The sequence below is a fragment of the Microcaecilia unicolor genome, chromosome 1 (genome assembly GCF_901765095.1).
Source record: "Microcaecilia unicolor chromosome 1, aMicUni1.1, whole genome shotgun sequence".
Classification (NCBI taxonomy): Eukaryota; Metazoa; Chordata; class Amphibia; order Gymnophiona; family Siphonopidae; genus Microcaecilia; species Microcaecilia unicolor.
The window spans coordinates 660,720,697-660,732,833 of record NC_044031.1 but is presented as its reverse complement, the minus strand read 5'-3'; the positions used below and the strand labels follow the sequence as shown (position 1 = coordinate 660,732,833).

Sequence of the window (12,137 nt, the reverse complement as noted above, 5' to 3'; positions counted from 1 at the left end):
AGTGTTGTTTCTTACTGCTTCAACGAAGTATTTACCCACTACCTGTTTCACATCTAAATTCACTGCGATTAGGACAACATTGCCTGCACTACTCCACAATCTGCTGTACATGATCCTACTGCTTTCTAATACCAGGCAAGTATAACAACAAAATATTCTTCAGAAAATAATACATGTCAATTTACTTTATGTACAACGATGGGGATAGGTTTTTACTTTCTGTGAGTGACAGACATAGTGTTATACATAGAGAGTCTGAGTGACTGCTGTGAGGACCCCCCTCTTACCCCCTCCCTCTCCCCTGCCCCTCCCCTTTTTCAAAAACATTTATATCCCTTAATATCAAACACACAAAAAAAAACATGCTAGCGCCCGTTTCATTTGTTCCCGAAATGGGCCTTTTTTACTAGATATAGTTATATCACCACCTTTCCTCTTATTTCTTTCTTCCCTTATCTCAAACACAGATAAAAACTGAAAAACCCATTCCCACCTTTATTCTTACATTGATATCCATTGATACTCAGCTTCTCACTCTTTCTTTGTGTGGCAGTAGAGCTTTCTGAGCTCTTCCGTGACAGTTTAAAGAAGAATGGAATCCTTTGTACTGAAAATTCTGCATAAAACATATGGGGGCCCTTGTACTAAGGCACGCCAAAAAAAATGGCCTGCACTGGTGTAGGTGAGTGTTTTGGATGTACGCAGGCCCCGTTTTTCAGCCCACCTGGAAAAAAGACCTCGTTCCTTGTGGCCGAAAACGGACGTGCGGCAAAATTATAAAACAGCAAAGGTAGCAGACGGCGATGGCGAGTTGGTGGCGGGAGGAGGGTTGAGAGGGTCGTTGGCAGGGGGGTCCAGGGCCAAATCTAGGGGGGCCCAGGCCCCCGTGGTCCATAGTAGCTATGCCCCTGGTGAGAAAGATCAACTTTTAGACATGGTATGAATGTGTGAACACTCTTTATTTTCAGTGCATTTCAAGTCCAGCTTACCAAAGTTCTGAGGAGTGGAACTGATGATTTCTCCCTCAAGGGATGCTCTAGACAAAATACTCCCTCATGAGTAATTTACGAGCCTTTTTACTAAAGCATAGTATGCACTAATGGAATTAGCATGCACAAAGGTTAAGAAACCCATTTCATATCTATAGGCTTCTTAGCATTTAGCATGCACTAAGCTTTAGTAAAAGGGATTCTTTATCCTGAAATATTATCAGGTTGGGGCATCTAAGATACCACAGGTATCAGTCTATCACAGTGGTTCTCAACCAGTGTGTCCCCAAGATGTGGGAAGTGAGTCACAAAAAATTTGGTGTAGACAGCAAGCCAGTATTTCCTTTACAATCATTAGTGCCTGCAGTTCTTGAAATCCCCATAACTGGTTGGTCCCTAATTCTGCTTCCCCAATACTCCAAATAATAACTGTTGTCTCCAGCCCCAAACTGGAAATATTGTCGGTCTGCTGATTCTGTTTGCTATATAGTTTCTGTAGCACATTTATAGGTTTTTGTGTTGCTTCACAGTATCTGGCAGTGGAGGGATTTTATGTTGCTGTTACTGAGGTGAAATCAGAATTTGAATATATATTTCTTTTCTTGTATGACAAGTGAGAAATCTGGGACTGATGTGTTGCACACAGCTTTTTGATATGAGATAGGCAAATTCATACTAAACTTATAGTTTAAAAAATGAAATATTTAGGTGTGCTTTGGTCAGCTGTGAATTTTAGTGTTCGGTGTCTCACATACATGAACGTTGTCTGTCAGGTGCATCACAGCAGAAGAAACGTTTGAAAACCACTGGTCTATTATATGGCTGCCTCTCAGAGTTGCTACTATAACCTTTGATTTCAGCATAAGCAATGGTGAAGCACAAAAGCATAATTAGATCTTACCCAAAGGCTTCAGGACCTGCTTGCGTGGACTCTATGAATCAGTATATGGAGTGGTTTTAGTAGCAGCTGCATGATCTTAGAGCTGTACCACAGAGGCCAACACTGGGGATGCGATAGCTGGCAGGATCCCCTGGGCACAGTATCGAGCCCAGAGTTGTGGGTAGTCCTGCAGCTGCAAGGGATCAATATTGTAGTGAGTGATCCACTCCCTGTAACACCAGAAGATGGTCTCATTATGACTCCTGTAGTCATGAGGATGAAGTCTGCTGGAGAAGTGTCAGCTTCAGCTACATTACAGAAACCACTGGGGGAGTGCCAGTGAATCGTGGAGGATTCAGTTCCAGTGTGGGAGCACAGAAGTAGCCTTGTTGCGAGATGCTATTCCAGAGTTTGAGGAAGGAAGCAAGCCTCCATCAAGAAGTGATTTTGTTAAGATTAGAAATCTCTGTGTCTATTGATGGAACTGCTTTTAAATTGGACATCTGCTTTTAAATTGGTGATGCTCTGGGTTTTCTCCCTGGAAACTGATTGGTAGGCAGTATTTAACCTGGATAAATCTCTCTCAGGTCCAATGGCTGGATCTACGGCTTGGCTACAGGAGCCATCTGTGCAAGTGCAATCTCATAGTAATGCTGTTGTTATTCCAGAAGAGTATCTTGACTCCTGTGAACAATTAGTGGCTAAAGTTGAAGACTCAGGGACCTTGATAATTAACGAGAATACTTTATTGAGGAATAATGTTGAATTATTAGAAAACAAAGTGAGACTGAAATATTCATCTAATTAACTTGGCTTCCAGCAGTTTCTGAAAGTGATACATTTAGGAGATTTTTGACTGAAATGCTGAAAGATCCACTCAATTCTGCTCCTCCTATTTTCAAGATTTTTTTTTATTTGCTTTCTTTTATGAATTAGGGAAATGCCTCAAGTTATAGGCCAGTTTAACTTGACTGCCATTTTGGAAACATATGATATTGATTGATTGTTAGTTTGGCTTTGAATTCTGAATTTCATAAATGCATCTTTGAAGGTCAAACACTGCAGCAATTCTAGAAGTTGTAGAGCATGGCTTCCCAAAGGAGTTGCAAAACCTGAGACTGCGATTTGGTTGGGCCCTCCACAGTCACATCATAGGTCTGCACTTCTGTGGGTTGTGATATTTTCTGTGGCTGCAATAATGAGGTCGTGGTCATCAAATGTTTGATAACTGCTGTTATAGAGGGGTTGTTTCTCCAGTTTTTTTACATAAAGAGTGGTCTAAAAGACCATAAAATGTCTCTTGTGTTGTTCTCAGGTGCACAGACTACAGAGTGATTACCACTGTGAGGAAATTCAATCGAGTTCTACAGCAGAATGTGAAGCTTGGGTATCTCAACCCCCCCCCCCCCCCCCGTCACCCCGACATAGACTGACTTACCAGGCAACAGCCTATTCTAGCATGTAGAAACAGGGGTGATATGATACAGACGTTCAAATATTTGAAAAGTATAAATCCACAAATGAACCTTTTCCTGAGTTGGGAAGGCGGTAAAACGAGAGGACATGAAATCAGATTGAAGGGGGCAGACTCAAGAAAAATGTCAGGGAGTATTTTTTCACAGAGTGCTGGATACGTGGAGATGAAAATGGTAACGGAATTCAAAAATGCGTGGGATAAACATAAAGGAATCCTGTTCGGAAGGAAGGGATCCTCAGAAGCATAGCTGAGATTGGGTGGCAGAGCTGGTGGGGGAGGCGGGGCTGGTGGTTGGGGGGTGGGCCTTGTTCTGGGCAGATTTCTACGGTCTATGCCCTGAAAATGGCAGAAACAAATCAAGGTCAGGTATACACATAAAGTAGCACATATGAGTTTAAATTGTTGGGCAGACTAGATGGACCGTGCAGGTCTTTTTCTGCCGTCATCTACTATGTTACTCACGTTACTATGTCAAATATTCTCATTTGGAGAAGTCAAATCCTCTTTAGTGAGGTTCAAAAAATAATTCAATTACCTATTCTACCTCTCCAAATACTACTACTACTACTTATCATTTCTATAGCACTACTAGACGTACGCAACACTGTACACTTGAACATGAAGAGACAGCCCCTGCTCGACAGAGCTTACAATCTAATTAAAAGTTAACCTCTTTCACTACAGGCCGGTGGGGGGATGAAGCACCATCCTCTTTGTGCCATAAACATCCCTCACAAAAGCTTAAGACAAAGAATCCCAGCCAGAAAATAGTCAATTGTAATGAACTGGGAAGTGTATCTCATCTCTCAGACAGAGGTTACATATGTACTATAAAGCTCACACTATGTGAATTAAAGAAACATATTTTGATAAAATAAAGCACTCACCCTAAAGACTCTGAAGCAATCAAATACTGATTTTAAATTGCGCTTTGTACTTTACAGCGCTGTTTGCAGTCTCCCTTTCCTGCCCTCCCGCTCTGCATCCCCTCTCCCATCTCCAATATAGAAACTGAGACACACCTTTTAACTAACCCAGTTACTGAGGCAAGAGAACAATGCAGTCACAATGCATGAGACCCTGTCTGTCTTTGCCCCTGCACATTTTAGGAACAATGAAGCACAAGGCTCTGCTGGAGTTAGTTTGCATAACTAGATGCAGCAAAGCAGACTGATTTGCATACATTACCACAGGGTGCCCACTTCCTTTTCATCCAACTATCTGCATTGGGGATCTTTGTTTTAACTATAGGGAGAGACATGTGACTGTCTGTGCTCCAGCTTACTGTGGGGGTGGTTTATCTTTTTTTCATTTGTCATGAATGTTAAGAGTCTACAGCTCAAACACAATCACACATGCATTTTCATTTAATTTCTAAGGCTTTATTGGTCCTCTTTCTCTTTGGATTAGTAATATGATTGCTACATCTTTCTACCTCAACTTTCTGTGCAGTAAGAGAGAACAAAGGAGAGTCTTGCTCTCTAGTACAATTTTTTTTCCTTCTGTTTTGCTTTCTTGTTCATTCATACATAGAAAAATGAAGGCAGATAAAGACAATGGGGTCTATCCCTCATACCATCTACTTTCCCTTTCTCTCCCATAAAGATACTACATACTTGTCCCAAGCTTTCTTCAATTCAGATACAGGAGTGTGGTAGCCGTGTTAGTCCACTCTTAAGGTTATCAATAGAAATCACCTCACCTATCCACACCTCACCTATCTACACCCATCCTGTTAGAATATCAATGATATGCTTTGATGTCCCCATGCATACCTCCTACCCACCCCCATCCTCCCACCCTGTCAGACTGTCATAGTAATGCTTGAATGTTTTCACTTATATACACTGTCAGCTAGCACATTTGCTTATTTCCGATCTGACGAAGAAGGGCAACCTTCGAAAGCTAATCAAGAAATGTATTAAGTTATGTCCAATAAAAAAGGTATCATCTTATTTTTTTCCATGTTTTATTTTGTTTGATTTCTATTGATAACTTCAATTCAGATACAATTTTCATCTCCACCAGGAGGCCATTCCACAAATTCACCACCCTTTCCATGAAGAAGTATTTCAGGTTAATTCTGAGTTTATCTCCTTTCACCTTCAACCTATTGTAAACCCCCCCCCCCCCCCCCCCCCCCACACACACACACACACTTTGCCCAGGAACTGACTCTGTCATACTATTAGCTGAATACACTTGCATATGTCACCAGTGGCCAGTTAATGTTACCTCAGAGAGTTCTTAGAAAATAAGGAAAAAGCTCATCAAAACACTAACCTCGTCTCAAGTTCTCTGGAGAAACTCAAGAGGAAAAAGAACTAGGTTCATGCCCTCAGAGAAAAGATGTAACACTCGAGAACATATAAAGAATTTGTTGCCAGAGAATGTAGTAAAAGCAGTTAGCTTAGCAGGGTTTAAAAAAGGTTTGGCTGGCTTCCCAAAGGAAAAGTCAATAGACCATTATAAAAATGGACTTGGGGAAATTCCACTGCTTATTTCTAGGATAAGCAGCATAAAATGTATTATACTTTTTTTGGGATCTTGCCAGGTACTTCTGACCTGGATTGGCCACTGTTGGAAACAGGATGCAGGGCTTGATGCACCTTCGGTCTATCCCAGTATGGCAATACTTATGTACTTATGTAGTTATGTACTTAAGACTGCAGATATAAAATAATGGAGAATGACCTAGGAGTACTTAAGGAAACTGTTTTTATTCTAATTGAATTTTGTTTGTAGAATTTAAGACTAAGGTAACAATGGAATTGCTGTTAACTAAAATACTCAGTCAAGTAAATGCAAAACTCTGTCATCAACTAATGTATACATTTAGCTGAAATTTACAACCCAAATTTCTATACTTGTCTCAATTAACAGTGGACTATGGGAAAACTCTCACACAGCCCAGAACTGTTCTGTACTTACAATAACCAGAACCAGAAGTTCACTACTATTATGTTTGAATTGGGAGTTATATGAAAATTATGCTTGTCTTCCCCTTGAACCCGTTCTCTTAGCAATGCACACCCTTTTTAGGAAATGGGATCTCTCTTCTATTAGTGTGTCCTTCGTAGAGGTAAATTTCCACACTGGTCCAGAACATAACCAGTTGAGTATTTTCTCTAGTCCCTTCTAGTCACTCTTTGTGTCAGAGTTTCTTCAAGTCTCTTAAGCCTCAGAGAGAGTGTAGGTAGAAGTGCTCCTACTCTGAGTGTGATAGGTGTAGTTTCAGCAGACTTATTTGAAGATCTACCAGCTTTGCTTGAAACCGTTGGGGCCAGTGGCGCAGCTACGGGGGGCCATGGGGGCCTGGGCCCCCTTGGTTTGGCTGGCAGGGGTCCCCAACCCCCAGCAAAGCGTTTCTCCCATGCTGGTCTCGCATTGCCAGGTGCCCTGTCCTGTTTTCAGTCTCTGTGCACGCTCGTTTTAATGAAAGTGAGCATACTTTAGCTGGCAAGGGTTGGGGACCCCTGACAGCCAACTCAGGGCACCTTAATTCTTACACTTTTAACCCTGCCCAAACATTTAAATATTTTTAAATAATTTATTTTTAATACTGGTGTCAGTGCCAGTCTCCAGTGGCACCAGGGCACCTGCGCAAAAATTTGCACTGTTTTCGGGCTCTCTCCGAGCTGCCCTAAATCTCCCTGCTCTGCCAGTGCTCTCAGGGGCACATACACAAAGAAAATGTGCATCACTGTGCATGTGCGATTGCACAATGGATGCGAATTGCATTGGGAACAGGGCAGCAGCAAAGCCCCTCTTCCTGGGCTCTTCCTGCCCCTGGGCCATCTTTAAAAACATAACTATTTTGCCTCCAGGTCTCCCTAAAACTTTAATATGGGCCAGACAGCTCCTGGCCGAAATCGGACCCTCTGCACATGCACGAGCCCATGATGTCACTGCCACATGCGTGATGATATCATACACATATGCTGCAGGTGACCCAGCACTGCCCTGAGCTTCCTCATAGCCGTGGCTTCTATTTACAGGTCTTCCTAGCCTGAAATGAGCCTCCCTAGGCTCTGAAATGGATCCGAATGGCCCGCAGCGGGACTGTTGTGTGAACCAAGAAATGCAACTCTGACCCGCGGGTTCCTCCTGATGCCTCCCATCATTCCTAGGATGCCCCCTGTTAAAAAGAAAAAAGGAACCACAAGTTACACTATGCCCCCTCATCCAGAGCTTCCTTTCAACTGAAAGAGATTTGCCTCCTGTGCAATTATGGCACAGAGATATTTACACATTTCTATCATATCTCACCTCACTCACCTTTTTTCCAAAGTATACATATTGAGATCTTTAAGTCTGTCCCCATATGCTTTATGAAGACCACTGGCCATTTTAGTAGCCACCCTCTGGACCAACTCCATCCTGTTTACATCTTTTTGAAGGTGCAATCTCAAGAACTGTACACAGTACTCTAAATGAGGTCTCATAAGAGACTTATACAGTAGCATTATTATCTCCATTTCCTGCTGGCCATTACTCTCCGTAGCAAGTCAATCACAGAGAGCTTGGAGAAAAGATGGCTGAGGAGAGATATGATAGAGGTCTATAAAATAATGAGTGGAGTGGAACGGGTAGACGTGAATCATTTGTTTACTCTTTCCAAAAACACTAGGACTAGGGGGCATGCAATGAAGCTACAAAGTTGTAAATTTAAATATGAATCAGAGAAAAATTTTCTTCACAACATGTAATTAAACCCTGGAATTTGTTGCCAGAGAATGTAGTAAAGGCAGTTAGTTTAGCGGGGTTTTAAAATGGTCTGGATGGCGTCCTAAAGGAAAAGTCAATAGACCATTATTAAATTGACGGGGAAAATCCACTGCTTATTTCTGGGATAAGCAGCATAAAATGTATTGAACTTTTTCAGGATCTTGCCAGGTATCTGTGACCTGGATTGGCCATTGTAGGAAACAGGATGCTGGGCTTGATGGGCCTTTGGTCTGTCCCAGTGTGGCAATACTTATGTACTTATGTTCTACTCAATGTGGAAACTTAAAAGAATCAAACCTTTCTTCCCAAGGGAAGCATTCCGCAGCCTAGTACAATCAATGGTGCTAAGCCATCTAGACTACTGCAATGCCATTTATGCTGGATGTAAAGAACAAATCATTAAGAAGCTTCAAACCGCTCAAAATACAGCAGCCAGACTCATATTTGGGAAAGCGAAATACGAAAGCGCCAAACTCCTAAGAGAGAAACTACACTGGCTCCCACTAAAAGAACAAATTGCGTTCAAAGTTTGCACCCTGGTCCAGAAAATCGTTCACGGGGAAGCCCCGACCTATAGGTCAGACCTTATAGACTTGCCTACCAGGAATGCAAAGAGACCAGCATGCACATTCCTCAATCTCCATTACCCTAACTGCAAAGGACTAAAATATAAATCCACGTTCGCGACCAGTTTCTCATACATCTGCACGCAGCTATGGAACGCACTACCGAAGGCCATAAAATTAACGCAAGACCTAACTATCTTCCGAAGGCTACTGAAAACAGATCTGTTCAAGAAGGCATACCATAAACACCCATCTTAAACACCAAAAAATAAGACTTTACACGACATAGACATAATTGAAATCTTATCACTTGACTGATCAATCTCCTTACCACTAACGAATAAGCATAACCACTTCAATCTCTATGTTGAATATGGTCTCTCCATAGTCGATGACCTAAAGAATGATACAACCCAATTTCGTACTCAGGAACGTTCATGTATTACTATAATTTATTCTTCCAATTTCTTACTCAGGAACTTTCATGTATTAATCCATAATTTATTCTTCCTTAACATATATATGCACATGATATATATCTATACCATGATTTGTTCACGTATGTTAGGTTACATGTATGTTACCATGTATGTATGCAACTTAACACATTATCATTTGTAATTCTATTACTCGGAAATGGCAACCGCCATTACGGCAAATGTAAGCCACATTGAGCCTGCAAATTGTTGGGAAAATGTGGGATACAAATGCTACAAATAAAATAAATGTAAAGAGCAGCAGACGATGTCCAAAAATCAGTTGGCTTTATTATAACATCCAAGATTCGACACAAGTCATGTTTCGGCCTTAAAAGGCCTTCTTCAGGAGTCTTCTATTGGATGTGTGGTGATGCTTAGCTACCCTTTGCAAAATTCACGTGGTGTCTAATGCCTTGCTGCTTTCTATTGGTAATAAAATGCAAAACGTTTGGACTTTACGGAGTAGCAAGACATTAGCCACCACGTGAATTTCACAAAGGCTAGTTAAGCATCACCAAACATCCAATAGAAGACTCCTGAAGAAGGCCTTTTTAGGCCGAAACATGACTTGTGTCGAGTCTCGGATGTTATAATAAAGCCAACTGTTTTTTGGACATCGTCTGCTGCTCCTTCTTTTGTCACCCTTGCTGTGATTGACTTGTTTGCGTGACTGCAAGGGTTATTGTTCTTCTGTTTGTTTGCCATTCCTCTCCCTAAACACCCAAGCATCCTTCTGGCTTTTGTCATCACCTTTTCTACATATTTGGCCACCTTAAGATAACCAGATGTGATCTCTTTCAAGCCCCATTCTTCTAAACTGCACAACTCCCTCAGGTTTTTGCATCCCAAATGTATGACCCTGCATTATTTTAGCATTAAGTCTTAGCTGCCAAATTCTGGACCATATCAGCGGTACTTTTCTGATTAGCAGGTTCTACTAACTAGGGGCCCTTTTACTAAGGTGCTCTGAAAATGGGTTGCAGTAGTGTAGGCGCAGGTTTTGGGCATGCGCAGAACCATTTTTCAGTGCACCTGTAAAAAAGACCTCTTTTTTTATTTTTGCCAAAAATAGACGTGCTGCAAAATAAAAATTAACTTAGCGGTAAGGTCTCACGTGTTAACCGTGTATAGAACAACGATTACTGCCTGGCTTCTGCCGCACACCAGAAAATAAAATTTATTTTCCGGCGCGTGTAGCGGACATGCATCAATAATGAAATTAACTCAAGGGCCACACGGTAGCCGGGCACTAACTCCAAATTGACGCGCGTTGGGCAAGAGTAAGTGCCTACGCGGCTTAGTAAAAGAGCCTCTAGGTAAATGCTGCTAATTCTGATATTCTGCAACCTTATAGGGACCGCCATACAGACTGCTTCAGCACTATTTTCCTCATATTGTTACAGAGCTGCTCTGTGGCCAGAGTAGCAAATTATTCAGATAGCCATGATAATCAGTGCTAGTATCTAGAAAGTTATCCTGTTAACTTAGGGCAGCAAAAAGGTTCAAACGATGTGCTTGAGAGGTATACAATCCGCAGACAGTGCTGCGTATGTCTAGTACAGCGCTGCGTATGTCTAATTAGATTGTAAGCTCTGTCGAGCAGGGTCTGTCTCTTCATGTTCAAGTGTACAGCACTGCGTACGTCTAGTAGCGCTTTAGAAATGATAAGTAGTAGTAGTAGTAGATGTAAATAAGTAAATAAAGTAGATTATACCACATGAAAGCTGAAATGGCCCATCCACCCTGCCCTGTAAGGTGGTTGGAGTTATAAGTACCACTCTTGCAAGTTACCCCTCCCCATGCCTTTATTTAGGGTTGTAACTTGTGCCCCATGCTTTCTCTGAAGTGCAAAAAATCATTGCTTCAACATGTACACACCGGAAGAGAGGCAGGAGAGAGGGGATATGCTAGAGATGTTTAAATACCTCTGTGGTGTAAATGTACAGGAGGTACACCTTTTTCAAATGTATTTATTTATTTATTAGAATTTATTTACCACCTTTTTGAAAAAGAATTCACTCAAGGCAGTGTACAGTATGAATAAATCAAACAATAATTAATAGACAATTACAGCAGTAAAAAATATTTAAATAACAATACAAAGTATGGCATATGAGCTCAATTTTGAAAGAGAAGGACACCCACCTTTCAACATAAATCGGAAGATGGATGTCCTTCTCACAGGGTCGTCCAAATCGGTATAATTGAAAGCCGATTTTGGACGTCCCTAACTGCTTTCTGTCACAGGGACAGCCAAAGTTCAAGGGGCCGTGTTGGAGGCGTATCGAAGGCGGGACTTGGGCGTGCCTAACACAAGAACGTCCTCAACCCATAATCGAAAGAAACAAGGACTTCCCTGACGAACATTTGGACAACTTTACTTGGTCGTGTTTTTCTTACGACCAAGGCACAAAAAGGTGCCCAAAATAACCAGATGACCACCGAAGAGAATCGGGGATGGCCTCCCCTTACTCCCCCAGTGGTCATTAACCCCCTCCCACCCTCAAGAAACATCTTTAAAAATATTTTGTGCCAGCCTCAGATGTCATACTCAGCTTCATCACAGCAGTATGCAGGTCCCTGGAGCAGTTTTAGTGGGTGCAGTGCACTTCAGGCAGGCGGACGCAGGCCCATCCCCCCCACCTGTTACGTTTGTGGAGGAAACAGCGAGCTCTCCAAAACCCACCAGAAACCCACTGTACCCACATCTAGGTGCCCCCCTTCACCTGTAAGAGCTATGGTAGTGGTGTACGGTAGTGGGTTTTAGGGGGGGTTGGGGGGCTCAGCACACAAGGTAAGGGAGCTATGTACCTGGGAGCAATTTGTGAAGTCCACTGCAGTGCCCCCTAGGGTGTCCGGTTGCTGTCCTGGCATGTTAGGGGTACCAGTGCACTACAAATGCTGGCTCCTCCCACGACCAAATGGCTTGCATTTGGTTGTTTCTGAGATGGACATCCTTGGTTTCCATTTTTACCGAAAATGAGAAACAACCAAGTCTAGGGACAACCATCTCTAAGG

At 42.2% G+C, this 12,137-nt stretch overlaps 1 pseudogene; it reads left to right on the top strand.

The window, feature by feature from the left end:
• Positions 1 to 12,137, top strand: part of LOC115461538 — a 57,685-nt pseudogene that overhangs the window by 31,715 nt on the left and 13,833 nt on the right.